Here is a 6,000-nt window from a genome sequence, read left to right as displayed (position 1 = left end):
GGTGAAATCAATATGCTGTAACTCATAAATGTAAAGGCAGTATAGAAGAAATATGAGATGATTTGAAGGTGAACTCACTACAATGATCACTTTATTTTTAACACAGTAAGTAGTCTAGTGGTTTCAGTAGCAAAGATGAGAAGTTTATAAAATGTAATAAAACTCTCAGAAATCAGAGCTTTTTCTTGGGTCATATCACGATTTTTTTTTGGAAAGAAACACTGCCAGCTGTGTATCAAATCCTTCACTGCTCTGGATTTCTTTTCCTGTGTATCTTTTAGGGAGAACCAGAATATTTATAGAGCCTTCTTAATTTGATTAATCATTAAAAGAATGGCTGTGATTTCTTTTGTTCCCTTCACAGGAATCCATGCAAATGCAGGTTTGCACCTTCCTTCTCATGATTAACAATTTCAAAGGCATGGTCTGTCTGATTATTTAATTTTTTTTACCCTGAATTGCAAACGCAATAACAACATCATGCACATTGAGGAAGTTTTATTTCAGATTTACTTCAGTCTGGTCCCTGGCACTAAATTCCCATTTACAGCTGGTCCATCATGTAAAGTAAAGCAAAATAAATAGGAAAATAAGTTCCTATATGTAGGTTTCTTAAGACTGAAGTACTTAAAATAATAAAGATCTTGAGACAAGGTAATCCAAGTATTGAAATAAAGATCTTGAGATCTTAAGCTACTGAGATTCACTGAATTTCATGCTTATTCTTTATTTCAGGTTATCTGCTGTTTATTCCTCTGTGAAGCCGACAGGTCTGAACAATCTGCTTTCAAAGGTATAATTCTAAATTATAATATCATATTTGTATTTATTTTAAACTATTGCAAAACATACTTACAAAACTCTAGCTTCTTGGTCTTGCCTTTGAATGCCTTTCATTTCTTTGCCACAAAGAGGGAGTGAGAGGCAGGTAAGAAAAATGTGTTTATTTCTTCTTCTTGAAGAAGACTGCAGGGAAAGCAACGGCCTTGTGTGTAGAAAGGACCTTTAGACTGTGAAGAGCAGCAGAGGACAAAGAATGAATCTGTTTGTCCCTAAGTGCAGGGAAAAGCTGAGATCAGAAGCTAATCCAGGGTGGCACTTGATGTATCAGTCGCTCATGGGGAATGACGAGCTGGGGGAAAGGCCACCAAGGCACGTGAGAGGTCACCTGGGAAGGGACAGAAATGGGGAAAAAATAAAAATAAGGAAAAAAAAAAAAAAAAAGGGAAAGGTACAAAGAGAGGAATAGAAAAATGTTCCTTGCAGGAATGTTTCAGATGGCTGTCACTGAACCAAGTCTGGACTTGTGAAATCTGCAGATGTGAGGTGAAGGGCAAAGCTGGGGGAGTGAACACAGGGCTGGGAGGTCCCAGGCTCTGCTTTGCAGGGGAGAAACCTCAGCAAGGACAATCCTCCCGGGCTACCTAGCTCATGGTCCTGTCTTGGAGAATAACAATTCCTCTGGGAGGGAAGCAGAATCCCAGAGACAGAATGTTCTGATTATGAAGGGACCCACAGGGATCGCCATGCCCAGCTCTTCAGTGAGAGGGGGCGGCAAAAGTGACCACAGAAATGTCCTGGGGAGATGCTGGGACATCAGGGGACAGGAGGGGCTGGCTCAGAACGCCCAGCTGAGCCAGGCTGCTGGTGGACAGCTTTTGCCACCTTCAGTTTCTCACAAGACTGCGGCTTGAATAGAAAGTCAATAGCTCTTTGTCCCTTATCCCTTTACCAGCCCATCTCAGAGCAAAGTGCTGCTCTGTAATTCCACGAAGAATTGCCCAGGAAAATCGAGGAATGCTAAACTTAGCAAAGATAATGTTTCTGAAAGCTAATGGAGGGAGGAAAAAAAACCAATCCCAAGAGCAAGGCAGAGCTTTTCACACGCACTGCAAAGCAAAGGCACAGAGGAGCACATTTCCCATCCTCGCAGGTCACTCCCCAGAGCTCCGTCCTGACGGGAGGAGATCCCTCAAGAGTTAACTCAGCCGAGGGAGATTTCAGATCAATCCTCCTCACTCCAGCCATGCCTCCCTCCCAATCAATAAAGGCTGATGAATTCTCTGTCAGGCCCACAGCACAGCCCCAATGGAAATCCTGCTCTTCTCCAAAGGGCCTTTGCAAGCCCCTTGGACAAAGGGGTGCACGAAGCTGAATTCCTGCTGCTGCCACTCTGCAGAGGCAGCACTGCCCTGCTCACCTGCACCTTCCTGCCCGTGGAGGGGTTAGGGAGGGCCTTTCTAGTTCATTTCAGAATGAATTCCAACACACAATCTGTGCAGCTCTCATCTTTAATAGAATCTAACATCTTTATTCGGACTCTGTTTTCACAAAGGCTGCAAAATTTTTTTTTTTTCAAAATAATGCTCTGATAATTGGATATTTTCTTAAACCGTAAAGTTCTGTAAGCAGTGCAAGCTATCTGAATTAAACTGAGTTTTTCTGCAAAAACTAGGAAAAATGTAAAAGTTGGAAAGATCAGATGGTTCACATTCATAAATCAAATCCCTTAATTGCACTGAAGTACTAAAAGAAGAAACACTTTTGTTAACTTGAAAGTTAGGATGCACTTTTTTGGGAATTCAACCCTTTTTGATGTACATATTCCCAGTAAATCTGTGCCTGATTCTAATCTACAGTACCATTGTCCATAATTAAAAATATTTTACAAGATGCTCTTTCAAAAACCCCCATTAATTAATAATAAATATCTCTTTTCAACTGCACATGAATGTACAATAATGAAATAAAACTGAAGTTACAAGCACAGCACTCCAGCCTGCGCAAACAGACTTGGCAGTTCTAAGCACAGATTTATGTCTGGAAGGATGCATTCTCCTTGAAGATGTTTGTGCAACCTACTTATCAGAAAAAAGAGATTTCCTGGAGATTTCCTTTAATTAGCTGGAACAAGTCATTAGTAAAGCAAGCAACTAAAACCATAAGCATATAAGCTAGCATGGTTTATTAAAAAGCAATAATTAAAAATATATCCTAAAATTCAAGAGAGGTGTGACCAGGTTCAGAAACAGCTCTTTCTGTGGACAACAATGAGAGGGTGGGAAGAGACAATTCAGCAGGCTGCCTGGAAAGATAATGAGAGGAGAGGAGCTACATGATCCATGCTAATGTGCTTTATGTCCCTCCCCTTCCCAGTTTCTGAAAGCCTCCATTTATTCCTCTGGCAATTAGGACTCATCATCACTGTCAATTATATTTTTGCACTGAGTGAATGCAAGGTCATTTCCAAAAAGTTCTGAGTGAGACAAACCCAAGGTTTGGAATGCAGTGATTTTATTGTGAGTGCTCTCTGCAGTAGCCACAGCCTGGTGTGGGTTAGGGGACCCCAAGGGGATTACAGAAGGTGGGGCTGGGTCCCTTCCCCTACCCAAAATGAGATTTGTATGTCCCGTACCCATAATGAGAATTGGGTGTCCCTTCCTTACCCAAAATGAGAATTGTGTGTCCTTTCCTTACCTACAATGAAAATTGTGTCCCCCTTCCTTTATCCATAATGAGAATTGGGTGTCCCTTCTCTTATTTACAATGAAAATTGTGTCCCCCTTCCTTTACCCATAATGAGAATTGGGTGTCCCTTCTCTTATTTACAATGAGGATTGGGTGTTCCTTTTTTTTATCCATAATGAGAATTTTGTGTCCCTTCCCTTCCCCACAATGAGAATCATGTATCCCTTCCCTTTACCCAAAATGAGAATTGGGTGTTCCTTCCTTTATCCATAATGAGAATTTTATATCCCTTCCCCACAATTAAAATTGGGTGTCCCCTCCCTTTCCCATAATGAGAATTGGGTGTCCCTTATCCACAATGAAAATAGGGTGTCCCTTCCTTTACCCATAATGAGGTTTGGGTGTCCCTTCCTTTACCCATAATGAGAATTTTGTATCCCACAATGAAAATTAGGTGTACCCTCCCTTACTTATAATGAGAATTCGGTGTCTTTTACCCCCCATGAGAACAGGGTGTCCCTTCCTTTACCCATAATGAGAATTTTGTATCCCTTCCCCATAATGAAAATTGGGTGTCCCCCCCTTACCCACAATGAGGATTGGGTGTTCCTTACCCATAATGAGAATTAGGTGTCCCTTCCTTTATGCATAATGAGAATTTTGTGTCCCTTCCCTTGCCCATAATGGGATTTTGTGCCTCATTCCTCTCTCCCCAGGCTGAAAGGCACCCCTGCAGTTCTGCACTGTGCATATTGACTCAAATGAAGCTTTGTGTAATAAGATTTAAATTGTAATGACTCATTATGTCAACCCTTTTTTCTGCTGTTATTTTACACAGTAAGTGTGCATGGAGACTACTGCTACTGCAGAAAATCCCAGCAAGCTGGCAGTGGGTAAGTATTCAAAAACTACTGTGAAACTTCTCCCAAAACCTTAGCATGACCAAAAGGATGATTTATGTGGGTGAGTGGCCTTTTTACAGCCATTTTCATCAGTTCCAGATTTTCTCCTGAATCCATCATATTTAGATCCAGATCCCCACTGGCTTTTAGTGGGACCAGGCCGTATTTATAGAGCCTGAGGTGAGTGGCTTCAAAGTATGATTTTTCAAGATTGTTTAAACATTCAGCCATGCACACTCACACAGAGAGCTGTTTTCTAATAATCCTTTTATCAGCCTGAAGCTGAAACAACTTTCTTTCTTGCAAGGATCTGTTATTGAGAGTTTCTTATTAGTAACTAGATGCTGACATTGATTTCATTAAAAAATAAGCACAGTCCCCGAGAGCTTTTGATTTATTTTTTTTAATTGCATAACATGTAGAGTATAAACACAAACTGCTTTGCTCAGAACTGTACCTCTTTAATTGCCTGAATTAAAAGGATTTCTGGATCAGCAGTCTCTCTCATTTTTGGTACATATTGGTGGCATGTTACCAAGGTACCTCTGAAACTGCTAAATCTGGCTGGGGCTGAAAGTGATGTGAAAAAATTATTTTTGAGTGCTCTGTAAAGAGTGTTCAAAACCACTGCTCTACAGTGCCAGAGTAATGGCTATTCTGTGCCAGATCAGCTCTAGATAAATATCTTTTCGTCTTACAGTGAAGGAATAACTGTGTCTTGAGATACCATTTTGTGTCCAGTGACTCCAACAGACAAATTTTGTTGATTTGCACCAAAAGGTGAACTGATCCTAAGCCCAGAGTGTGGCTCTTTTGTGTCAGCTTTACAAAGACAGAGGTTAACAAAACTCTCCAAACACACCAAACACTCTTCTCGATATGATTGCACGCCAGTCTCCAGAGGACAATTCTCTCTCTGGTTTCTAAGTTCTGGTGCTCCCTATTTAAATATCCATAAGAAATATGAGCAGGCTTCTCTCCTACCCATTTCTCATCTGGGAATTTCATAGCAGCAGTTAAATGACTTAATACTATAAGAAAGGAGGTTGGGGAAGTGGGAGGACGAAAAATTGACAAAGGAATGGGAAAGAGAGCTGAAACTGAAAGCTTCATGTAGGACATCACTGTAGCTCTTCTGCCTCTTTATTTGCACTCTTGCTTCTCTTAAGTATCCAAATATTTACAAGGCTGTAATTGAAAGGGGTAAATATCAATATCAATATCTAATAGCTGGTGTCCTTCTCCCCAGTGCCAGTTCCCCAGGAAATGCTGCCAATGAGCAAACCCACACCAGTGGCTTCTTATTTCCCCTGCTCCTCCTTGGATGGACCTTTCTCATCCTCACAGAAAATTCTTTTGTATTTCAGGATTGATTGGCTTATCTTTTCTTTTTTTGGCTGGCAGCTCTTCCTGCTCTCGTTAGTACATGAAAGTCTAATTGTGCTGGGCAGCTCTGTCCTGGCAAGCAACTTGGAAATTATATGTGAGATGGAACAAGACATCATTAATTCTACTTTTTAGGTAGGTTTTTCTCATGTGAACGATGTGTTTTGCTCCTTACCTAAAAAGACTCGGTATTTTTTTTTTAATATACTGTGATATCAATTCAGGTATATAAAATATATTCTTA

Source organism: Agelaius phoeniceus, chromosome 14 (assembly GCF_051311805.1).
Source record: "Agelaius phoeniceus isolate bAgePho1 chromosome 14, bAgePho1.hap1, whole genome shotgun sequence".
NCBI classification, from domain to species: Eukaryota; Metazoa; Chordata; class Aves; order Passeriformes; family Icteridae; genus Agelaius; species Agelaius phoeniceus.
The sequence above is the reverse complement of the archived record's forward strand: the minus strand, read 5'-3'. Positions refer to the sequence as shown.